At 42.5% G+C, this 26,299-nt stretch overlaps 1 protein-coding gene across 2 annotated transcripts in view; it reads left to right on the top strand.

Moving 5' to 3' along the window:
* The window catches only part of RFX6 (regulatory factor X6), a 277,346-nt gene that overhangs the window by 83,152 nt on the left and 167,895 nt on the right, over window positions 1–26,299 (top strand). The window lies entirely within an intron of this gene.

Genomic DNA, 26,299 nt, shown 5'->3' with positions numbered 1-26,299 from the left:
ATGGGCTTCATAGCAGTGATAGTGTATATCTATATCTATTTTATTTATTTATTTTAAAAGTTTTTATATACTGCAAAATGGCCAGGGTCTGACCATCTAGGCAGTTTACAGTAAAAACATACATAGTTAAAAACACCATTCATTCTAGTTCAACGCGATATAAAGTTGACAGATTAATTTCAAGCTTTGGTATTTACATTCGATAACAGATCTTATTATGTGAATCAGTTATTATATTGAGCAATATAGTCAGTTAACTGATATTGAAGGCTGCAGTATCTCTATCTATATCTATCTATCTATATACATATATCAATATCTATATACATATATATGTATGCATACATATGTATACAAACAAAATAAAGAACACTTCAAATTTGACCAGTAATTACCAAGTTGTTAAAAAAAAATGAAAGTTTCATTTTCAAAATAACCTTAACATGGATGACAAAGCTAGCTTATACAAACTTCTATAGCTGCCAATAAGGCATACCGATAATTATCAATCATTGCTGGATAAAAAACACCCATACAAATTAAAGAATGTATAAGTAGCCAAACCATGAAAAAATGTTTCACCAAGTGAAATTAATAAAGCCATTCCTAATTTCTCTCTCTCTCTCTGTCTCTCACACACACACACACACACACACACACACAGTTACGAGCGCGCTCGGGCGCGGTCGTCTCGGGCAGGTGGTGAGCCCTTGGGCCACGGCAGGACCCCAGGAGGAGCCCAAGGCCACACCGTGGGAGGTGAGCTGAGCAGGCATGGTGAGCCAGGCAGGCAGGAACAGAAGCAGGGAGTCCGGCCCTCAGCCGGACCTGCATGCCCATGGTAGCCAACACGGGGGAAGTTGACTAATGAACGGTCCTCCGACTGTTCCCGGCCCTTTCGGACCTGCCGCAGGGAACAGCAATGGGCAGCAGGCCGGACAGAGGCGAGGGCAGACAGAGTCCTTAGCAGAAGACATCAGATGGGGCAGAAGCAGGCTGAGGCGAGACGGAGACATCAGGACAAGGGCTGAAGCGAGACACAGGAAAGGTCCAGGCGAGCGGGAACTCCGATGCTGGGATACTCACATCCGAAGCCCCCTCGGCTGCCAGAAGCTCAAGAGCCCGTGGGACGAATCCCTCCTGTTGGCCACTCCAGGGCCCAACAGGACAGAAGGCTCAGGAACCAGGTCAAGGCAGAGACAGGTAGAATTCCGGACAAGGGCTGAAGCAGACACTGAAGACAAGGCTGGACGGGAACATTGCACTGTCCATCAGGGCGCCCTACTCAGCCCACCCGTAGGACTGAGTCGCGGACCACCCTGTCCCAGACGCGCCCTACACAGCCTAGGAAGGCTGGTCGCGGACCACGCTGAGAAGGAGGGTGCAGGGAAACTCCAGGCGAACAGGAACTCCGATGCTGGGATACTCACATCCGAAGTCCTTACGGCTGGCAGGCACAGGAACAAACATCTAGGCAGAGACACTGGACAGGGATCCATCAAAACATATGATGATCACGGAAGACCTGGATCAGCAAGGATACAGACAACTGTAGGACCTGATCCGGAGGCCGAAGACAAGCAGGAGTCGGTCACGGACCAGAGTCAAGGCAGGCTGAAGACAAGCAGGAGTCGGAGTCACGGACCAGAGTCAAGGCAGGCTGACGACAAGCAGGAGCCATAGTCACGGAGGACCTGGATCGGGAGAGGCCACAGGCAACTGTGTAACCCAATCCGAAGGCCCGGTGCAAGTGAACAGACAGTCCTTAAGTACTGGAGGTAGAAGGCAACTCCCTGGGAGGAGCTTGCCAGGACCACCCACCGCTGGTCCTATAACTAGGGTAGAGAGCTGCGGGCCAGCCCCTAGAGAAACGGGCGTGGCTGGAAGCAGGAAGTCCAAACGCTGAGGCTTGCAAGCCACAGGCATGCCTCAGGAGCAGCTAGGCCTCTCAGGCCCTGGAGCAAGTCCTGGATGATGCGCAGGCGAGGCCCTGGCTTCAGAGCGGCCTCTGGAGGAAGGTAAGAGACCTCCTGCAGCGCAGCAGCAGGGGGGATCGCAACACAAACGATACTGGAATTCCAAAGAAATTTATTTGAATTTACTTCTATAATTAATCCAAAAAGGAAAGAAAACAATTTACACTAAATTTGGGAGTCACTTAAGAAAAGTTAATTTTTCTCATTTCCTTTGTTGTTTTCATATTTTAATTTAAAGATGTTACGCAGCTTCCCTTCTACTCTCTCTTCTAATCCCAAGGCAATATTTTCATCACATTTAGAAAATATCCATACTAGAAGTGCTCTTTCTGTGAAACAAGTTTATTATGAATTTTATGGATGACCATGAGTTCTATAGAGGGATGTGCACCTGCGGACTTTATCAGATATTTCACCTCTCTGTTTCTTTCCACCCCAGAATGCCCATGTTTTTGAATATGTGAATTGAAGTTATTTATTTATTTATTTATTTAAGTTCTTTTAATATACCGATGCTCAAGACCAAGTCTTATCGTACCGGTTTACAATAAACTAGGGGGGGGGGGGGGGTAAACCAGTTAAAGCAGTTAACACAGAAAGCGAAAGTTACATTATAACAGGGAATGTATATAACAAGGCCATTAGAAGAATAAGGGTTAGATTAACAATTTCTAACTGGAGAGCAGTAAGCAGAGAACAATTGCTTACATGGTAAAATTATATACAGTTTACTTAGTGTAAACTGTATATAACTGTTAACTGACCCCCACCCCCCAATGATACATTACAGTATATTACTAATTCTAATTTTTTCATGACTAAGGGTGCCTAGATGACTTTTTCTTAGCTCCTTGTCTCATGTCCCAATTTAGAAACTTCTATGTTGCTAATTGTGCCTGTCTCCCTGATTATGGTAAAATACAATAGGGATATGCATTCGTTTAAAATGAATGTGACATCTGAAACAAATGGGTCTCATTCATTTCATTTGCGGGCTCAATGAAATGAATGGGTACCATCCCACAAATGACACATGTCCTATTAGTTTCATTTGTTACATCCCTCACTCATTTTTATGGGCCATTGAAGCCTATGGGCCATAGAAGTCAATGGTGAACTGCTGTTTTTTGGATTCAATGATGCTGGGATCTGTGCATAAGTGAGGAGTACTAAACTGAGACTTTGTTCTGGAAGGAAGTTGTAGTGTATAGGTTGAGGGCTCAAAAATTCAAACTTTACTTGTACTTCAACTTTACAAAAATCTGTTTTGCTGCCTGCTACTTGTACTGCTGTGCTGTTTTCACTCACTGAGAAAAGAAAGACGTTTCAGGCTGCCAGACATGGCATTCTGCCTGACTACCATGCCCTAGATATACCACGGCAGGGGTCTGACTGTTACCACTCTGCCTATCTACGAATCCCCTTATATCACAACAAGGGTCCTGCTGCTACTGCTCCACCTACCTCCCATGCATAGTATTTATCAGCATGGGAGGTTTGGTGCCTTTGCAGTGTTAGCTTCGGTTAGTTTGCTAGTTATGGTTATACTTTGTTTTTCCTCAGACAAAAAATATGAAATTAAAAAAAAATACAAGTTCTCTTATCATTCCCCAGATCAGTCCAAACTCATGGGCTTTTCTCCCCTACTAGCAGATGGAGACAGAAAAGAGAAACTTTGCAGAACTGTGCTACTTAAGCCAGAGAGTGCCACCTGTAGTCCCTCATTATTCTCTATTTCCAACAGATGGTGAAGATGCAAAACCTGCAACTGGACTTTCAGATGAAGATTTACTCCTGGTTTGGGACCATCCCCCTGGTAGAATAGGGACGAGCAGGGGATTGGTGACCCTTGATTGCTTTGTGCCCTTTATCTCAGGAAGATTTTGATAGCCAGTGGTGCTGGCTCCCTCATGCCCTTGCCTCTCTTCTCTCTTCTACAAGGACCCTCTCCTACTAGAAGCCATCCAAAGGGGAAGTATTTTCTACCTTTCTGGAGCAATTATTTGGGTGATGGTTTTCTCTTTTAGATTGTTTAAAAAAAAAAAAAAAAGTCAAACTCTAGCAGACATAGCAACCCCCTGAGTGCTGGTCAGGAGAGGAGGCAGAGCAGCAGGCCTTTCCGTGGTGCGGGTTCAAGGCAACATGGCATTTTGTGGCTGCAGGGAGGTCTTCCTTCAGCAAAGGGTGTTATTGCCATGTGGTGACTGGAAAATTGGTCCTTGCCATAGTACACTTCCCTTTTGTGGTGTCCTCCTCATGGTGAGGGGGTGTGGTTTGAAGGGATGTTGGCTGATGGGGAAGGTGTCATCATATGTGCAGCTATCTGTAAGAGCAGGTCAGAGCCATGCAGCACGCCTCTTTTCTCCGTTTGAGCACAGCACAATTAAAAGCGATTTAGGCCTTGGGACTATGCACTGAATGCTCGGGAGGCAGAGAGGGCAGCTTGGGGGATTCCCTCCATGATCCTGGACTCATTCAGTGATTTCTTGTGATTTTCCCATGGGATTCCTCTGGAACTTGCTGCCACTGCAGAGAAAAGCACAGGAGTAGTGGCCATCTTAAACCTCTCAACTTAGTTGGAGATTGCAGGGAAGCCATTTTTGATTTTTTTCTAATACTAAGTGCATGGCTCCAGTTGACAACGGGACGGGGCCGGGGGGGGGGGGGGGGGGGGGGGGCTTGTTCCTCAGCTTACCCTGATGGGGTAGAGAAGGCCTCAGTGGGGCCTTTTCCCCTTGGATTGTTTGGTTTTGGTGCTGCATTTCTTCTCAGCCTAAGTAGTTGTCTTGGCAAGAGTTATTTTCAGGAGTTCCAGGGTGGGTTCACATGAGGAAGCATATCCGGATCAGGACACATAGAGAGGGGGATTTCCTTGTCAAACAGGGATGATCCCTGTGTTCCTCTCTTTTACAAGGAGGAGGGTGTTTCTCATGATTATCCTAGTCCTGGCGGGGACAACGGGGATGATCTCATTTAAGTAAGTCTGATTGGATCCACTATATCCTTGCCTCCTCAAGGACAGCTAGAGCACTAATTTATGGCTGAGAAGAAAGTGGCTTCAAAGTAGGCTGCACTATGGCAGAGTTCTCCTGCATGAGGACATTTAAGAGGAGTCTGTTTTTGCATGGGATGCTGTTGGTGGACTCTGAAATGGCTCTGTTCATGACAGTGACAGAACACCTAGAAACTGTTTTTTCCCTTGCTCATGTGTCCCAGGTATGATTTGCTCCATGTGGTGTTCAGGAAAATGTATCAGCAATGTCGATCTGTTGGCTGATCTAATTGCATACATGGGTTGTGCATGTTTGGCAACTACGTGATCTCCACGTTGGGAAAGGTTACTGTTTGGAGATTCATTGTCTGGGTTGGAAGAACTTCCCCAGTAGGCAGAAAGTCATGTAAGTCAGGTGTAGCTTTCCTGGGACAGGATTCTCTTTGCAGAACCTGTAGACAGGCTAGTCTCAGGCCTTTTGAAACCATTTGGAAATCTTAAGACTCTGCTGATCCATCCCCAGGGTACTTAAAGGTATTCATTGAAAGAAAAGGAGCTCTTTCTAGAATAAGAGATGGCTTCACCCTAGCATTTGATGGTTTAATGACCCTTTAGGTGGGAGCTTCTTAGTGTCTCCTGGGCTTCAGGACTTAAGTAGGATATTGTTTAACCCTGTTTTATGAGGGTGGACCAAGTTAACATCAGGCCAGTGGACATTTTCCATCATCAGAGCCGATTACACCTTAAAATGTGTGTGCCTGGTATGCAAAGCCATTGTAGTTTCTCCATGTGTGTCCAGCTTCAGTGAAGCAGCAGTCTCGTCCACGCTGGAATGACTCCTAAGGCTGCAAGCAGTGTTTCTGGTATTTCTGGAGGAGTAGGGGAAGGGCTGATGTTCCATCTATTTTCCCCTTGCACCGGCTACAACAAGCATGATGCAGTCCAGTCTACTCTGGATTGGCTATGAAAACTGGATACAATAATCCCGGTTCCCCAGGGGGAACAGGGGCGAGGAATATATTCCATCTTCTTCATTGTTCTGAAGAAAGAAGATGTCTATCAGCCCATATTAGACCTAAGAAGGAAATTGGGCTCTGTGAGTGCCATGATTCTGAATGGAGATCCTGCATTCCATCATTTTGGCGGTTTGCAAAGGAGAGCTCCTGGCCTTTCTAGTTCTTATAGCTTTTCTTCATATCCCCATCTGAGAGGAGCATCAGAAGTTTCTGTGATTCGCAGTGTTGGGGGCACATTATCAGTTCCAGGCACTACTGTAGGTCTGGCGACAGCGCCTCACACGTTCACCAAGATGATAGTGGTAGTGGTGGTGGATATCATCCTTCGGAGAGAGAGCATTCTGGTGCTTATTTATCTGGATGATTGGCTCATTTGAACAAAGTTGAAATATCTTTGTGGTGAATATGGCCAAAAGCAACTTGATTCCGTCCCAGTCGCCAGAATATCTCAGGAAACATTTTGACACCAAACTGGGCAAATTGTTTGTCACGAAAAAGAGGATATTGAAGTTACAGGCACAAATCTGGAGATTATTGCAGCTTCAAAGGCTCAGACTTTAGGATTATGTGCAGGTCTTGGGTTCTATGTTATCCAGTTCCTTGGGCATTCACACATATGAATCCCATCTTCAGTCAGAGAATTTTAAGCTCCATTTGCTGCTGTAGGGAGACTCCAGGTTCAGTCTGTCTTGATGGCTTTCTCAGGCCAACTTGGACAGTCAGGAGGAATTGGAGATACCAGATTGGGTCGTAGTGACCAGCGATGCCAATTTGACAGAATAGGGTGCCATTTATCAGAAAAGAGATCAGTGCAGGATCGATGGTCACAAGAGATGTCATCATGGTTGATCAACCATTTGGAAACGAGAATGATCTGAAGGGTGTTGGTTTATTTTCTTTCTTAGCTATAGCATCGGGCTGTGACAATCTTCTCTGATAATGTGATAGTGGTAGCTTATATCAACCACCAGGGAGGAACTAGGAGCCCAGTGGTGTCCAGGAGATGCATGATCTGTTTTTCTGGGTGGCACAACACCTGTTGGCAGCATCCAATGTGGCTGAAATGGAGAAAATTCAGGCGGACTTCCTCCACAGGCATGCATTAGATCCAGGGATATGGCAAGTCACAGATCAGGCAATGGCTTTCATTTGGTCAAGATGGAAAGCTCCTCAGCTAGTTTTGCTGGTTTTGAGACAGAATGCCAAAATACCCCACTTTTTCAGCTGCAGAAGGGAAGTTGGAGTAGAAGGTTTTGACATTCTTGTGCCACTGTGGCCGTGTGGGATCCTGTATTATGTGTTTCCTCCTTGGCTAAGATGCATAGAGGCTCATTCAGGGCCGGTGCTTCTCATAGCTCCAGGATGGCCACAATGTCTGTGGTTCACAAACCTGGTAACTTTGGTAGTGGATGGCCTCTTGTGGCTTGGTCATGTTCCCATTACGTCAAGGGCCAATTTTCTTGGATCAGGTAACTCACTTTTGTCTTGCAGCTTGGCTTTTGAATGGAATAAATTCAACTTGTATGGTTATTCTGAAGAAGTTATTATGACTTTGCTTCAGGCCAGTAGACCTTCTACTTCCTTGGCTTATGTGAGGGTGTGGAAGGTGTTTGTCATAGTCTCTCGAAAGGGATCTTTCTCCCCTTCAGGCTTCTGTTTCTTAGATTTTTGCCTTTTTTGCATGATGGATTGCAGAAAGGGCCTGCAATCAATTCACTTCAAGTTCAGGAGCAGCCTTGATCTGTTTTAGAGGAAAGCTGCAGAGGCTATCTTTGGCCTCACATTTGGACATGGGGACATTCCTCAAAGGATCTGGTGAGATGGGTGTTTCCTTCATGGAGCTTTAATTTTGGTTTTGAAGGTTCTATATGGTCCATCGTTTTAGCAGCTGAGGAAAGCATTGTTTAAGGACCTTACATTGTATACGGTCTTTCTGGTAATTTTTTCAGTTGGGAGGATTTTTGAACTTCAAGCATTGTCTTGTAGAAGTTATTGTATCCACTTATATTTGTAAAGGGTGCCCAGACCCAGTGGGGCTACAGGATCATTCGACCAGTGAAAAGGCGGTGTTGTGGGATGAATATCAGTTGGTTTTCTTGCTAGAGATCTGTTGAGCGACAACTTGGTCTTCGCTACACACTTACAAAGCATTACTGGCTGGATGTTCAGGCACCAGATTCTACTGGTTTTGGAGGGAGTGTGCTGTGCACAGATCTTTCAAGTTCCTGCCCAGTTTAGGAGAGCTTGGGTACATCTCATGCATCTGGACTGATCTGGGAAATGATGACAAAGTAAAAATTGGTTCTTATCTGCTAATTTTTGTTCCTTGAGTTCCACAAATCAGTCCAGAACCTTGCCCTCTCTGGAAAGGCTGCTTTCATCTATGTGTACAAAGTCATAAGATTTTGGAGGGTTCTAAATCTCCTCTATAATTGCTGGACTCCAGTTTGGGGGCTTACTTATCCCTGCTCATGTTGGATTGGGAGGGTTCATAATAGTTTGTTAAATTCTTAGCATATTTACAGTACATACTGAGGAAATGCAGGTGGCACTCTGGATTAATTAGGAGAGTTCTGCAAGGCTTTAGTTCTCTATCTCCATATATTGATAGGGGAGAAAAACTCATGTGTCTGGACTGATCTGTGGAATTCAAGGAACGAAAATTAGCAGTAAAGAACCAATTTTCCTTTATCCTGCATACTCCACCCATTTTATGATTCATCCCTTTTCTTCTAACCCGCTACAGTTTCAGCATAATTCTCCATCCCTGATTGTTGAATATACTTATGAGGTTTGTCAAAAAAAACTCTCAGTCTGAAGGAAAAATACTAGCAGAACAGAAAACATACAGAAAAAAAACCATTTCCATATTCCGAGTGTGGTAAAATATCAGAAAGAAAAAGAGAACTCAGGCAAAACCATAAGATCAAGAAATATAATAGCCTGAGTTCAGGTACAGAATATGGGAAAAGGTTTCTAAATAAAGCAACCTTCACAACTTACCAGGAGAACTAAATCACATTCATTAGAAACTATTTACATGTTCTGAATGTAATAACTGAATATCAAAGATTCACCCAGATGCTAGATAAAGTTAATGCAGGGAATGCAATAAATTTAAAACACAGAACTGGATACGAATTGTGTTATCAATATGACAATTTTTAGAACCAAAAAAACACGTAATGTGAAATGCCAATATTAATGAGCTTTTGACAAAACCCTCATTAATGAGCAAATGTCCAAACACTACACTTATAAGGATATATTTTCAATATCCAAGTGTGAAATGGACCACTCAAAAACATTTTTTGTAATCATAGGGTTTGTCAAAAAAAATGTTTTTAAGGAGATTCAACCTTAATTTTTCTTTTGTGTTTTTCTTTTAGCTTTCTTGTTTTTTCTTTTAACTTTTCTTCTAACTTTTAAACGTCATTAACATTTATAAATTACTATTAGAAAGCAATTAAACGCCATATAGCCATGAAAAAGACACTTATCATTTGGCTGTATGCAGCGGCACGAAGTTTAAATGCCCTGCCTGGAACGCCCACATTAGCCCGACACTGCGCGCGTTTCGTTCAAAACCTTCGTCAGGGGCTCGGGAGTCAGTATCTCTGAAAAATGGAAAACCATAATTGAAACATTCGTGATTAAACATTGTATAAAATCCATTTTTAAATAACATAACATACGTGTCTCTTTGTTAGTAGAACTCCTCTCAATATACTATTGAAGCTCGGCGTTTCAAAAGGGAGCCGCCATGTTGAAAAAGGAGGTATTTAAACTAGTTATCGGCTCATAAACCCACCAATAGGAGCCAAGTAACAGACAAAAATCAACCAATAGGTGCCTCTGAAAAAGCCCTTTAAATCAAAGACATCCATTCTATAATGTCATTCATCCCCGCAGGGTACTCTGTAGCCAATTTAAAAATCCATCGTTGTTCTTTGTAGTTTAACTCTGAACGTTTGTCACCTCCACGATAAGACATTGAAATTTGATCTAATATTGTCCAACGCAAATTTGAAAATTCATGGTGCGCAGCCAGGCAGTGCTTTACTATAAGAGCTTCAATGTTTTTGGTATTTAAATGGCTACGGTGTTCTCTAAGCCGAATTCTGATAGGTCAAGATGTGCGTCTGACATATAGTAAAGGACAATCACATTGTATAACGTATACAACGTTATCAGTGTTACAATCCGAAGAAAATTTTTTAAAAATTCACTCCTGTGACTGGATGTTGCCATGAATCTCCTTCCATCGAAGTACTGCACATGTCTGACACCGAAACACGGAACATGGATTCAGAGTCACAAACCCCTCCAGCAATCAAGCCCACCACTGGACTTCAGCCATTCTCCAGCCACCTGGCAGTCGGTAACATCCACTTCACACAGTCTGCACCCTGCCACCCAACACCCACCCCCTCTCTCTCAATCTTCATCCAAGCTCTGCTCCTCGACTGATGGACACCTCCCACCCTCTCTCTCAATCTTCATCCAAGCTCTGCTCCACGACTGACGGATTCCTTCCCAATATCCTCTAGCTACCATTCTTCTCTCTCATCAGACAGACACCTGCTCATCAGACGGACTCCCACTCAACTCTCTCCACCAACTCCTCATCATAAAGGCGCGCTCTCAATACCCACCCCGCTCCTAGCGCTCCAGCACCTGCACCTTACCGCCCTGACTTCAACAAACCAAACCACAACAGACGAAAGCTCATTCAACTCTCTCCAGCAGCTCCCTACACACAAGCAACTCCCAACACTCTCATCCGACTCACCAGCAGTCATCGCCACAACCAGCTCAAGACAGGAGAATAAAAGACCACAATCATCAGCTCATACACACAACAACCCTCCTTTTTACACCCTCTAAGAAGGCACAATAAGCAAACCTATCCTATCCCTATCATCTATCATCGCCACTTCCACCACTCGAAGCTTTCTCGACAACCGCTGATCCATACAACCAGATCACTCATCCCAATCATGACTTCACCCCTCACCCAGCTGTTAGGACTCACAGTATTCTACATAACCCTCTTCAACGCACAGGGAATTAAAATCGTCGTCCCCATAATGTTTAAACCAACAAAAATACCGGTGGATTCCCATAAAGAAATTCTAATTTGCATAATGCAGTGAAATGAGGTGAAATTTCATAAGGTTTATAGAATCTACACATATTGGTGGCATTTATATGCATGACTAGTATTTTGCAATAGCAGGAAATAAATGTATATGTTGAAGGGAACAAAGGGTGTATTGACGATGTTCTGGGCGAGGTTTGGAAGTTTGCACACAAGTTGCTATTTTGTAAGCAGTATATGTGCATACTTCCGTTACACTTTTACACCTGCTGATTGACTCGCACTATTGAAACTGCATTTGTCTTTTGTTGGTAGTTTTTTGGACGAATTGGTGGGGGTATTGGTAAACTGGTGTTTGCAAATACAAGCTCATGTGTTCAAAAATAATTGTTTCTGCATATAAATAATGGTCATTCTGCGCATATGTTACAAATCTATTAATATGTAGCGAAAGTATGGATTTCCCTGTATTACAAATGTGCGTACACTGAAACATATGTGCATGCTTTTTCAGGGCAGAAAAATATGTTTATAAACTGTACAGCCCCCACCGTACAATTTATAAAATACTGCCATAATTATATATGTGTTGACTTATGTATACAGTTAGAAATTGGGCTCAGTATGCATCAATAGGGTATAGCAAGTTAGGAGGGAGAGACACAGAGAAGGAGCTTAGGGTTGGACCTGGATGGGAAGGGGGGAGGAGAGAGAGAATAAGCTTGTGGTGTTGCCTGGAGAAGGAGAGAGATTGGTGGAAGTTTGGCCTTGTGGGACCGAGGGGTGGGATCGGGCCTAGATAGCCTTTGCCCATACTATATCACAGGGGCTACCGGTGCCATTGGTCAGCCCCTGTCACATAGTAGAAGCACAAGATGGCGCCGATGGCCATGTGACAGGGGCTGACCAATGGCACCGGTAGCCCCTATGACGTCGTATGGGCAAAGGCTAACGGCGCCATTTTGATCGAGGAAGGCCCGAAAGTCAGACGGCACGGAGGGAGAAATCCCTCGCGGTAGCCCCTGTGACATAGTATGGGCAAAGGCTATCGGCGTCCTGGAGAGAGAAAAGAGTGCTGCGGAGCTATACCTGGGGAGAGACGGGAGTAAGGAAAACACTGTAAGACCCTCCCAGGCAGGGGAAGGAGGAAGGGAGTGTAATGAAGTAGTCCCTGTTGGGGAGATGGTGAGTGAGGAAGGATGAGGTCATCCCTGGCAGGGTTGGTGAGGGACTCCAGAGGGAGATAGTGATGGAAGACAGAGAAATAGAGGTGGGGTTAGGACTGGAAGGGCAAGGAGGGACTGGGAGAATGGTGGGGGTTAGGCCTGGGAGTTTATTTACAGCAATAAATAAGTGTATCTTGTCTAATATCTCACAGCGATTTATAACATATTTCTAAAAATGATACATTTACAATAAAAATAAAAACATTGTTTTTATTATTTAACAATAAAATTTTAACTTTTAAAATTTTAAATTTTAAAAGTTTTTATTATTTAGCAATAAAATTTTATTATTTAACAATAACATTTTATTTAACAATAAAAACAAAAATAAACAAAAAAAAACCTACAAACTTTGTCATTAGCTGCCATCACCTTCACAGTGTTAACACTATCACTTACCACTCAAATTACATTTAATCGGACTCAATCTTGTAACCTTGTAAATAATTTGCTGTAAGTTATATCTGCTGTAAGTTACCACTCAAATCACATTTAATCGGGCTCAATCTTGTAACCTTGTAAATAATTCGCCGTAAGTTATATCCCCCTCTTCTCACCTCTAACTCCCAGTTATTTATTTCCCTGTTTTATTGTAACTGTCACTCTCCTTACAATGCTCTTGTTACAGTTGTTTGAGTTATCTCTTTTCTTGCACACTTTGTTAAATGTAAACCGGTTTGATGTGATCCATGTCATGAAAGCCGGTATAGTAAAAAATAATAAATAAATAAAATAAATAATAAATATCATAACAATTTAACATTTCCATAATCCCCTTTGCATAATAACCCACCTGCCTTTCCGGCATCATCAGTATTGTATATAGCAGTCCTGCAGTCCACAGAGTGAAAAGCACTTCAGCAAATCTGTAAAACTGTCTTCTATATGAGATAGCTTCAGGGAAAAATTTCTTTCATAGCTAGGTTTTTATAACCTTCCAAAAAGATAGGTAATCTTTTTGTACCCATAAATCATTAGAAAGTGAGGAGAAAGGGTAAGTTAGAGGTGGGGGTCTATTGCCTTTAGATGTACTATTACAGTATTCTGAGGAATTCTGCACCAACTAATTAATAGTTCTGCTTTTATGAGTAATAACTTTTGTCGGTATTGCAGGTTAAATTATTACTCAGAGATTGTGATTATATTGTTTTATTTTGACAAATAAAATGTGCAGAATTTTAAAATAATTTTTGCTGCAGATTTTCCCAGCAGTAAACTTATTGTATTCATGTTTATTTCCATACACTCTGAACTTTTGTGAACCGGAGGGTAGCAAGACATCTTGTGCTCGTTAAAGGGCTACAGTAGTCATGAAAAGTTGAGAAGCACTGCAGTAGGTGGTTGTAGGTCCCATGGTAAACTCACTGAATGCTCCCACAAAATGTCATCCAGGTTCAAAATAACCAAACAGATCAGGAAACAGGGATTTTGTTGATTCCAGAGTGCTATTATGTGTCATTATTATCTGCTCTCCTAGAAAATCCATACACTTTACAGGCAGAATTATGAAAATTATACAGAAGCTGTGTAAAGTAAAATAATTATTGGAAGCAAAAGCGCCACTGGTGATTTCTGTTGGTTAACAATGCCTTCAAGTTATTTTGCAAGAGGAAAGAGTTTGCAGAGTTTTGTTTTTTTTTAATCTGAACTAATTAGTCAGCCATTAGAGACTGCAGGGCTAATTAAGCAGATAATATTGCCTTCATTATCTTAATCTTAACTGGTCATTAGAAACAGATGGTATATTACTAAAAGGACATGCTGCACTGGGTAAAAGTATATCACCTGGACCTGCAGGTACAATAATGTAAATCCATTAGCACTGACCTAGTAGAACTGATAGAGCATAGAGTGGGGATTTTGTTTATGAAAAAAAAAAGCTTATGTTTCTTCTCATCCAAGCTTTTAATATATTTAATGGGCAATTGCATCATAAAGGAACAGTGATTGCTTCTTTTTTATCAATTTAGAAGAAATCTGATATTGACAGCCAGTTGTTAGAAGGCAGAAAGACTGAGTGTTTTTTACACAAGGTAATTTTTAAGTCAATACAGAACTGAAAAAAAAAATCACATTTTCTTCTCTTTTCCTCTTTATCTGAATTTGATTTTGTTGATAACAAAGGCATATAATAGAATAAATGCATATTACTTGTTCTTAGCTTCTAAAAAGAAAGTAATGATTAATGATAAAAAAAAAAATGTGAGGTCAGTTAAATCTTTACTACTTTGTAAAGATGCTGCTCAGGGCAAGATAAAATAAGGAAAATACCACCCAGCTTCATATAATCAACTTAGAATTTATTTTTGAAAGGAAAAAATGGCAAATCAAAAGCACTCGGAGAAGTAAAATAATATAAATGGCCAGTACTAAACTTTAAGAGAGTAAATAGAGACCTGATGGAAGGAGGATAACCAATGGGACACTGTCAAAACAGGGTACAAATTATATTGCAATGGTAGGACGGATCAAATTGGTGGAAGGGTGGCACTATATATAAAAGAGGGCATTGAGTCAAACAGGGTAAAAGTTCTGCAGGAAAGAAAATGCACTGTTGTATCCATTAGGATAGAAATAGTAATGCGAGGCTTACCTTGGGATCATGTTAGGCCCCTGCTAAGAGGGGTACCTCTGGTAAGTCCGAGGAGGCAGAGTAGCTAGAACAAATCCGATTCCATTCCATTCCTTGCTAACTCTAGCGATAACAGAGACCTTTAAATATCGGAAGCGGATGACGTCATCTCAGGGGGACGCCCCTGAGGTTCGCGCCCTTGCTGGTACTTCAATCGGAGCGCGTGCGCGCCCTAGGCTTCAGGCAACATGGCAGATTTGCAGGTCGAGCCGGTCCGGGGACGCCGGAGGGAGTCGGCAGGGAGACGCCACGGCAGCCAGCCATCCCTCAACCCCGGAGGGAGTCGCCACATAGGTAAAGAGGGCGGAGTGAAGACATTGGGCAGCGACAGTCGGAACACCCTCCAAAGATCTCTACTTAGTCCTCCTAATCTTGCCCAAATGATCCCCTTTTGCTCTGTCTGCTGCAGGCTCTCCTGTCCCCTGCATGCTGCCTGGAGGAGAGGCACTGGATCAGGAAGGTTAGGTCTTTTCTCTCCTGAGTGAGATTCAGCACAACTGAAAGGCAGCAAATCTTCAGCCAGCCTGCTGCACCTCTGCCAAATTTCTTCTGCCCTAGGCACAGGCCTAGTGTGCCTATTGACAAATCTAGGCCTCGGGATGTACATTCATTTAAAAAAATGTACAAAATACAATGAATAAGGCTGATTCATTTCATTCAAGGGACTCCAAAATGAACCAGGGCCCTCCCAAATGAAAAAAAACATATTCATTATTTGTTTTAAATAAATGCATTGGGCCTACTAGGCCCGAGATCGGGACCTCGCCTAGGGCATAGACCAAGGCCCAAAGCAGGGGCCATAGCCTATGCTCAAGTGCAATGCTGGCACCTCAGCCAAGACCCAGGCCCAACACTATGTCCTGACATCTGGGCCTTGACCCAGTGCTGCAATGCCAGAGCCTCAGCCTGAACCCAGGCCCAATGCCAGGACCTGGCCCATGGCCTAGGCTGGAGCCCGGACCCAGACTCGACATTACGACCCAGCCTGGAGGCTGTACATTAAAATGGTGCCGTCCACTGTGGTGAATGAGCCGGAGTTAATTAACTCCAGCGGGATCCCAGCGGATAGCGTCAGTTAAAGAAGAAAGAAGAGGGCGATGGACAAGCTTTGAGGTCTGGGCTCTGGGCCTGGATTGTGAGAAATTGCAAGAGGACCTTGCAAGACTGGGAGACTGGGCATCCAAATGGTATTTGGCATTTAATGTGGATAAATGAAGGTGATGCACATAGGAAACAGTAACCAAATTATAGCTGACTGGGAGTCACCATCTAGGAAAAGGATCTAGGCATCATGGTGGATAATATGTTGAACTCCTCTTTTCTTGGCTGTTGCAGCAGCCAAGAAAGCAAACAGTCCACATGTTTATTCACGCCTTCAAAAAAATTAGCAGATTAATAAGACAAGACTTCCCTTGGCTAAATCCATGTTGGCTTTGTGCCATTAAATTATGTCTATCTATATGTTTTGTAATTTTGTTCTTTTTAATAGTTTCAACCTTTTTTCCTTAGTGCCTCTTTTACCTCAGTCATCTAATTTATTTATTTCATATTACTCCTCAACCACTTGAAAGCGGATTACTTTCAGTTACTATAGGTATTTCCATGTCCCTGATGGGCTTACAATCTAAGGCCAGGATTCATCATTCCATGCGGAATGATGAACCCTGTGCTATAGGGGGGTGGGGGGCAGGGGCGAAGCAGGGGGCAGACGGGCGATAGCCTGCATCCAGCCGCACCACGGCGGTGCGGTTTCGCCTGCCACAGTGCGCCTGGCTGCAGGCTATCGCGGGCATAGCGCCACCGTATAAGGTGGTGCGATTCCCTGCGCTACTGCCGGCGATAATGTTCGAAAGATTATTGCCGGCATTGGTGCCGCCGCTGATTACCATAATTTCCTTCCTAACTCCGCCCCGATTCCTCCCCTCCCTCTAATTTAAATCTTGCCGCCACGGAAAGGGCCTATCGCGATTTGGAAAATAACTCCCTAAGCTTGTACCTGAAGTAATGGAGGGTCTAACTGACTCCCTTGCAGGCTTTTAACTTTAAACGTACCTGATAAAGTTTTTATTTTGTGTTTTTGCTTCCAGAGCAAGCTTTGTTTCAAATTTTCACACTGCCTTCCTTATCAATGTTTTGCATCTAGCTTGCTTATGCTGTTTCCTGTTTTATATTCGGATCCCTTTTCCATTTTTTGAAAGATATTATTTTAGCTATTATAGCCTCTTTCACCTCACCTTTTAACCATGAATACAGTTGTTTGACCGTCCTTCTACCTGGGCTTCCAAGGTGATATTTTTAAACAATGTCCATGCCTGAAGTAAATTCTTAGATGGTTACTTTTATAAAATAGTATGACTGCTTGCACATGTGCACGCAGTTTTAAGTAAGTGGACACAAGCCTATGAATGCAAATGCCGTTTCTACTGCGTAAGTGGGGAATTTTAAAAGACACATGGCCAACGCCATTACCAGTTTTACCAGTTCTCCAGTTTGTCCAGATAAGGAATAGGACTTCCAGCCCCACTTAGTTTAATAGCCTCCCTTCACCCTGTTAGCCGAGACCCTTAAAATCCCCGCTGATTTGTCTGTTTGTCCTTATTTTAATACCTGCATCTCATCCTTAGCAAAAGTAAAGTTACATGGTAGGGGACCCCAGTGCGTTCCTGTGTGTGTAAGTATTTATGCCTAAATTTCAATGTGAAATCCAAGAACACTCATGCCCTGCCCAGATCGTGCCTATTTCCAGCCCCTTTTTTGGAACTTTTCGTTTGTGCGCATAGTGACAAGTACGTGCATACTCTGGCAACTTTTAAAATCAGCTTGTTGCGCACCAGCCTGATTTGTGCGCCTATCTCCTGGTTTTGGCAATCACCATTCTTTTACAATTCACCTTTTAACCTTTGCAGCTGCGCCTTTCAGTTTTTTACAATTCCCCTCATTTTATCATTGTCACCTTTTTGAAAATGAATTGCTGTCACAATAGATTTCCTTAGTATCCTCCGTCCAGTTATCAAGTGAAAGTTGATCATGTTATGATCACTGTTGACAAGTAGCCCAAAACCATTACCTCTTACATGTGTTTCACTAGGGATTAGGTCTAAAATAGCTCCTCTTCATGTTGATTCTTATCATTCATGTTGATTCTTATCATTCATGTATTTCATCTAGGAACTCTACCTAATGTGACATTTTACCCTGTCAATACTTTATTTATTTATTTATGTTGGTGTTTTATATACCATCGTTCCATTCAAATTCATGGTCAGTGATCGTATGCTTTGTGTTAAGGATCACATTCTAATTCAACACCACAGTGAATACATATTCTAGTTCATAGTCATACATATTCTAGGATATCACAGTAGCTCCTATATAATCTTGATCAAATTAATACTTTCTGGGTCTTCACAAAAGAGAATACAAATTCTAATTCCACTAGTAATATTTTTATGTCATTCATTATAGATTGCTTGTTCGACTAGCATTATCTCTGGTACTGTCAGTGCAATTGTCAGCATGATAGTAGTTTACGTTAAATCGTATGCATTTCTAAAGAGCCATGTTTTGAGTTCACGCTTGGATCTCTTTCTATCTGACGTAATGGCTCTGGGAGTGAGTTTCACAGCTTGGGACCCCCTATTGCAAACATTCAGGCTCTTATGTGCGTTAGGGGTGTGTTCCGCGTGGAGGGTACCATTAGAAGACCTTTGTTTTGTGATCTTAGGTCTCTCTTTGGTGTATAGTGTTGAAGTGTCACTCCTAATAAGCATGGATCAATATTGTTGATGATAAAAATTAAGGATAACACTTTATAGTGAATTCTGGATTGTACAGGAAGCCAGTGCAGGGCTATCAGCGATGGGGTGAAGGATTTGAATTTCCTTGTCCCTAGTAGGAGTCTTGCAGATACAATTTTGAAGTAATTATAGTAGTTTTAGTAGACTTGAGGGGTAATTGAAATCATCTATTATTATTTTTTTCCTAATTTTCTTAACTTCCATAATTTCTGTTAGCATTTCATTGTCTTCTGTTCATTCTGGTCAGGCAGATAGTAATATACCTCCAATACTATTTTATTCACTTTTCACATTTTATTTATTTGCTTGTAAACATAGTTCTGTCATGAGAGGTGAAATCATTGCTTGCACAGCTAGGAAAAGTAAGGCAAGAGATGCCAAGATTTTGCATCTGAATCAACAGCTGACTAAGCTAAACTCAATGCATATAGGAAATTTATTAGCAGAGACCAAGTCTCAGATCCCTGACCTGTGTAGCACTCTGAACCAATTGCTACATCAGAGAGCTGTGAAATCAACTCAGTGGTTTCGAAGTAAGCACTTTTGATGTGGTAATAAGGCCAGCAGATTGTTGACTAATTTGGTATGTAGTGCCAAGATGTAACATTTTATTTTAGCCTTGAAAAATAAGCAGGGGATTATATCTGCCCATCTCTCTTAGGAGGTTATTTTCTAAACACTTATCGCGTGCGTTAGGGCCCTTATCGCACACGAAAAGGGCCTTTTCGCGGCGGTAACATTAAAATTTGGGGGAGGGGAAGAGTTGGGGCGGAGTTAGGGAGGAGTTGGTGGTGGCAGTAGCGTGGGGAATAGCACCACCTTTTACGGTGGCACTATGCCTGCGATAGCCTGCAGCTGTTGCACCATGGCAGGCGAAATCACACCGCTGTGGTGCGATCGGCTGCAGGCTATCGCCCGCCCACCCCCTCCTTCACCCCATCCCCTTTAGCGCAGGCTTTATCATTCCGCACGGAATGATGAATCCTGGCCTTAGTTGACTAATGAATTGCTTGATTATTATTCTGATTTATATGCTGATCGAACAGGGTCTGATGATGTCTGTAAGGGACAATTGCCACAAATTTCTATCATACAACAATTTCTAAATAAACCCATTTCTAAAATGGAGGTAGACTATACTATTAGAACTTTGAAATTGGGCAAAGCATCTAGTTTAAACAATCTGGGCTCAGAGTTTTATAAGATACAGTCCGAGTTTGTTTCACAGCTTTTGTTGCAGATGTATCAATATTGTTTTGCTCACAGCAGATTTTGTTCTGGTTCTAATGATTCTTTGATTACTATATTTCCGTGAAAAAAAAAGACATTTAGATCCAGGCTTTTATTGCCCAATTTCTTTGATCAGTGTTGACGTTAAGATATTGGTTTCTATCTTGGATAAACAGTTAAGTTGAGGTAAACAGCCTGTGTCATCTCTTCTCTTCCATACAGTCCTCTGGTTGTCATAAGAACATAAGAAAATGCCATACTGGGTCAGACCAAGGGTCCATCAAGCCCAGCATCCTGTTTCCAACAGTGGCCAATCCAGGCCATAAGAACCTGGCAAGTACCCAAAAACTAAGTCTATTCCATGTTACCATTGCTATTCTCTAAGTGAACTTAATAGCAGGTAATGGACTTCTCCTCCAAGAACTTATCCAATCCTTTTTTAAACACAGCTATGCTAACTGCACTAACCACATCCTCTGGCAACAAATTCCAGAGTTTAATTGTACGTTGAGTAAAAAAGAACATTCTCCGATTTAGTTTTAAATGTGCCCCATGCTAACTTCATGGAGTGCCCCCTAGTCTTTCTACTATCCGAAAGAGTAAATAACCGATTCACATCTACCCGTTCTAGACCTCTCATGATTTTAAACATCTCTATCATATCCCCCCTCAGTCGTCTCTTCTCCAAGCTGAAAAGTCCTAACCTCTAGTCTTTCCTCATAGGGGAGCTGTTCCATTCCCCTTATCATTTTGGTAGCCCTTCTCTGTACTTTCTCCATCGCAATTATATCTTTTTTGAGATGCGGCGACCAGAATTGTACACAGTATTCAAGGTGCGGTCTCACCATGGAGCGATACAGAGGCATTTTCCGTTTTATTCACCATTCCCTTTCTAATAATTCCCAACATTCTGTTGCTTTTTTGACTGCCGCAGCACACTGAACTGATGATTTTAATGTGTTATCCACTATGATGCCTAGATCTTTTTCTTGTGTTGTAGCACGTAATATGGAACCCAACATTGTGTAATTATAGCATGGGTTATTTTTCCCTATATGCATCACCTTGCACTTATCCACATTAAATTTCATCTGCCATTTGGATGCCCAATTTTCCAGTCTCACAAGGTCTTCCTGCAATTTATCACAATCTGCTTGTGATTTAACTACTCTGAACAATTTTGTATCATCTGCAAATTTGATTCTCACTCGTTGTATTTCTTTCCAGATCATTTATAAATATATTGAAAAGTAAGGGTCCCAATACAGATCCCTGAGGCACTCCACTGCCCATTCCCTTCCACTGAGAAAATTGTCCATTTAATCCTACTCTCTGTTTCCTGTCTTTTAGCCAGTTTGCAATCCACAAAAGGACATCGCCACCTATCCCATGACTTTTTACTTTTCCTAGAAGCCTCTCATGAGGAACTTTGTCAAACGCCTTCTGAAAATCCAAGTATACTATATCTACCGGTTCACCTTTATCCACTTGTTTATTAACTCCTTCAAAAAAGTGAAGCAGATTTGTGAGGCAAGACTTGCCCTGGGTAAAGCCATGCTGACTTTGTTCCATTAAACCATGTCTTTCTATATGTTCTGTGATTTTGATGTTTAGAACACTTTTCACTATTTTTCCTGGCACTGAAGTCAGGCTAACCGGTCTGTAGTTTCCCGGATCACCCCTGGAGCCCTTTTTAAATATTGGGGTTACATTTGCTATCCTCCAGTCTTCAGGTACAATGGATGATTTTAATGTTAGGTTACAAATTTTTACTAATAGGTCTGAAATTTCATTTTTTAGTTCCTTCAGAACTCTGGGGTGTATACCATCCGGTCCAGGTGATTTACTACTCTTCAGTTTGTTAATCAGGCCTACCACATCTTCTAGGTTCACCGTGATTTGATTCAGTCGTTCTGAATCATTACCCATGAAAACCTTCTCCATTACGGGTACCTCCCCAACATCCTCTTCAGTAAACACCGAAGCAAAGAAATCATTTAATCTTTCCGCGATGGCCTTATCTTCTCTAAGTGCCCCTTTAACCCCTCTATCATCTAACGGTCCAACTGACTCCCTCACAGGCTTTCTGCTTCGGATATATTTAAAAAAGTTTTTACTGTGAGTTTTTGCCTCTACAGCCAACTTCTTTTCAAATTCTCTCTTAGCCTGTCTTATCAATGTCTTACATTTAACTTGCCAATGTTTTTGCTTTATCTTATTTTCTTCTGTTGGATCCTTCTTCCAATTTTTGAATGAAGATCTTTTGGCTAAAATAGCTTCTTTCACCTCCCCTTTTAACCATGTCGGTAATCGTTTTGCCTTCTTTCCACCTTTCTTAATGTGCGGAATACACCTGGACTGTGCTTCTAGAATGGTATTTTTTAACAATGACCACGCCTCTTGGACATTTTTTACTTTTGTAGCTGCTCCTTTCAGTTTTTTTCTAACAATTTTTCTCATTTTATCAAAGTTTCCCTTTTGAAAGTTTAGCACGAGAGCCTTGGATTTGCACACTGTTCCTCTTCCAGTCATTAAATCAAATTTGATCATATTATGATCACTATTGCCAAGCGGCTTTACCACCATTACCTCTCTCACCAAGTCCTGTGCTCCACTGAGAATTAGATCTAAAATTGTTCCCTCTCTCGTTGGTTACTGAACCAATTGCTCCATAAAGCTATCATTTATTCCATCCAGGAACGTTATCTCTCTAGCATGTCCCGATGATACATTTACCCAGTCAATATTGGGGTAATTGAAGTCTCACATAGTACAAGAAGTGCAGGTAAATTGATAATCCTGACAAAGGACTCAAAACGGACTTCCAAAAGTGAAATGGGTTTTTATTAATTCATTAGGCAGCTCCACTGATTTAAATCGCAAGTAGCTTTACGGCGTCCCCCGACACGGTCCCGTGTTTCGCCTAGGGCTGCATCGGGAGGGTAATTGAAGTCTCCCATTATTACTGCCCTACCAATTTGGTTAGCTTCCCTAATTTCTCTTAGCATTTCACTGTCCGTCTCACCATCTTGACCAGGTGGACAGTAGTATACCCCTATCACTATAGTCTTCCCCGACACACAAGGGATTTCTACCCATAAAGATTCAATTTGTATTTAGTCTCATGCAGGATGTTTATCCTGTTGGACTCTATGCCATCCCGGACATAAAGCGCCACACCTCCTCCCGAGTGCTCCTCTCTGTTATTGCGATATAATTTGTACCCCGGTATAGCACTGTCCCATTGGTTATCCTCTTTCCACCATGTCTCTGAGATGCCAATTAAGTCTATGTCATCATTCACTGCTATACATTCTAATTCTCCCATCTTACTTCTTAGACTTCTGGCATTAGCATATAAACATTTCAAAGTTTGTTTTTTGTTTGTATTTTCATTCTGCTTTTTAATTGATAGGGATAAGTTAGAATTTTTTAGCTCAGGTGAGTTTTAGTTACAGGCACTTGGACTATTTTTCTAATTATTGGAACCTCACTGTCGGGATGCCCTAATTCTAATTCATCATTAGTATTCTTTGAAGATACCTCTCTCCGAACCATGCACTGCTGAGCGACTGACGGCTTTCCCCTTTGTTCTAGTTTAAAAGCTGCTCTATCTCCTTTTTAAAGGTTAGCGCCAGCAGTCTGGTTCCACCCTGGTTAAGGTGGAGCCCATCTCTTCGGAAGAGACTCCCTCTTCCCCAAAAGGTTCCCCAGTTCCTAACAAAACTGAATCCCTCTTCCTTGCACCATTGTCTCATCCACATATTGAGACTCCGGAGCTCTGCCTGCCTCTGGTGACCTGTGCGTGGAACAGGGAGCATTTCAGAGAATGCTACCCTGGAGGTTCTGGATTTAAGCTTTCTACCTAAGAGCCTAAATCTGGCTTCCAGAACCTCCCTCCCACATTTTCCTATGTCGTTGGTGCCCACATGTACCACGACAGCCGGCTCCTCCCCAGCACTGTCTAAAATCCTATCTAGGTGACGCGTGAGGTCCGCCACCTTTGCACCAGGTAGGCATGTTACTAGGCGATCCTCATGCCCACCAGCCACCCAGCTATCTATATTCCTAATGATCGAATCACCAACTATGATCTTTAAAGTGCTTGTATGAGAGGTTGGAAGACTGCAGTTTTGAAGTGGACCAATGATGCAATGTTGCAATTTGCTAATTCCAATATTCCTTAGATGTTAAAGCAATGCTATTTATTCAGAGCCATACTGGTGGCTTGGCACTATGGGGCAGATTTTTAAAAAGTACGCCGACTCGTACTTTTGTTCACGCAACCGGCGCAAACAAGAGTACGCTGGATTTTAATAGATATGAGTGTAGCCGCGCGATTCTTTTAAAATACGGAGTTGGCGCGCGCAAGGTTGCGCAAAATCGGCAGCCTGTGTGTGCCGAGCAGCGCAGCCTGCCTCCGTTCCCTCCGAGGCTGCTCCAAAATCGGAGCGGCCTCGGAGGGAACTTTGCTTCCACCCCCCGCACCTTCCCCTCCCCTCCCTTCCCCTACCTAACCCACCCCCCCAGCCCTATCTAACCCCCCCCCACCTTTGTTTGAAAAGTTACGCCTGCCCGAGGCAGGCGTAACTCGTATGCGCTGGTGAGCTGCTGGCGCGCCATCACCCAACCCGGGGGCTGTTCCGGAGGCCTCGGCCACGCCCCCGGGCCGGCACCATGCTCCCAACACACCCCCCAGAATGCCCCCGAACCTCGTGCAGCCCCTGACACGCCCCCCTAGCAAAGCCCCGGGACTTACGCGCGTCCAGGGCCTTGCGCGTGCCGCCAAGCCTATTCAACATAGGCTCGGTGTGCGCAGGGGGAACTTGGGGCAGTGGTGCAAATGGTGGGGTGCTTTACCATCTATTTATTGATTTTTACCATTAGTTCATCACCTAGATTTCCTTCCTGGACTTCAGAATAGAACCTTCAAAGATGGGCAGTCATAAAGAATATTTGATATTGCTCCACTTAATTGTACAGCACATGACTATATTTTTCTTTTGAGCAATTGCAACAACAATTTGATTTGCCTAATTCCCATTCTCTTGCATATTTATAAGCGAGGCACTATCTTCTGCAGCTACATTGGTCATTAATGTGACTATTCCATCCTAATTCTTTGGAGAAGGTTCTTTGCTTTGTGGGGATAAAAATGAATAAGTATTCTTGTTGGTATAAACTATGTTTGCTTAAGCCAGATATTTTGAAGGAAATAGCACAATTGTGGTCAGAATGTTTGGGAATGGAGGTTACAAATATGGATATTCTGCACTATTTTGAGCATTGTACTAAACTTTCTGTGGATACTAAATATCAAGAAATGTATTTTAAGTTGATGCGTCAATGGTATATTGATAATGTTAAGGCTTGTAAGTTTGGCATTGCTGAAAATGAACTATGCAATCAATGTCAAATGGAAAAAGATATGCTGGTTCATAAACTTTTCTTATGTCAAAAATTGTTTTCATTCTGAGAAGTTTTGTTTGCAATTTAGAAGGTCACTCAGGTTTGTCCCTTATTTTATTTTTCTTTCTTTATTAACTTTTAAAACAATGATACATCCAAAAAAACTTGGTTACAGGAAAAAAAGATCTTACAGGTTGGGTGTCTTGTGTTTTTATAATGTTTTTACATTTCTATATGTGATAAATGTGTTAAACAATTGCAATGTGGAACACTGGGATATATTCTTGAGCTATTTTTTTTTTTTTTTTAGAGTTCTTCCAATTCAGTTATTCTAGGATATGTATGTCTCACATCGTTATAAATAAAAAATAATACAAAAAAAATCTAAACACTCCATTTGTTTGAGATTAAGGACAGAAGTGAAAACCAGCTGAAAATTAACTCATCATCAGCTGTCAAAACACTCTGCTTAACCATTAACAGGGGAATAAGTCCTGAAGAGCAGAGAGAGATTTAGGGTTTTGGTGCCTCTAGGCACTGTCGGTGCTGTTGGCCCCTATTACCCCTTCTCCCCCAAGTTTGGACAACAGGGAGCAGAAGGTGTAAGGTACAGGGAGGAGACATCAGGGATGGGAAGAGGAAAAGAGGAGGATCGGGCATGGGTGAGGAGAAAGAGAGAGGAATGAGAGTAGGAAAGAGGGCTAGGGATGGGGGAGGATTACAAATCTGGGATGCAGAAGAGGAGGGAGAGAGAGGGTGGCTCTTGGATTCAGGAAGAGGAAAGGAGGGAGTAGGAAGGTTTGTGGAGTGGGTTTCAGGATCTGGAGAGAAGGGAGAAGTTGGAAGGAAGGAAGGGAGGGAGGTTCCAGGAACTGGGGAATAGAGGGAGGATTTTAATTGCAGTGGTTGGGGAGGAAAGG

Source organism: Rhinatrema bivittatum, chromosome 3 (assembly GCF_901001135.1).
Source record: "Rhinatrema bivittatum chromosome 3, aRhiBiv1.1, whole genome shotgun sequence".
NCBI classification, from domain to species: Eukaryota; Metazoa; Chordata; class Amphibia; order Gymnophiona; family Rhinatrematidae; genus Rhinatrema; species Rhinatrema bivittatum.
This window is presented reverse-complemented; position numbering and strand designations above follow the sequence as displayed.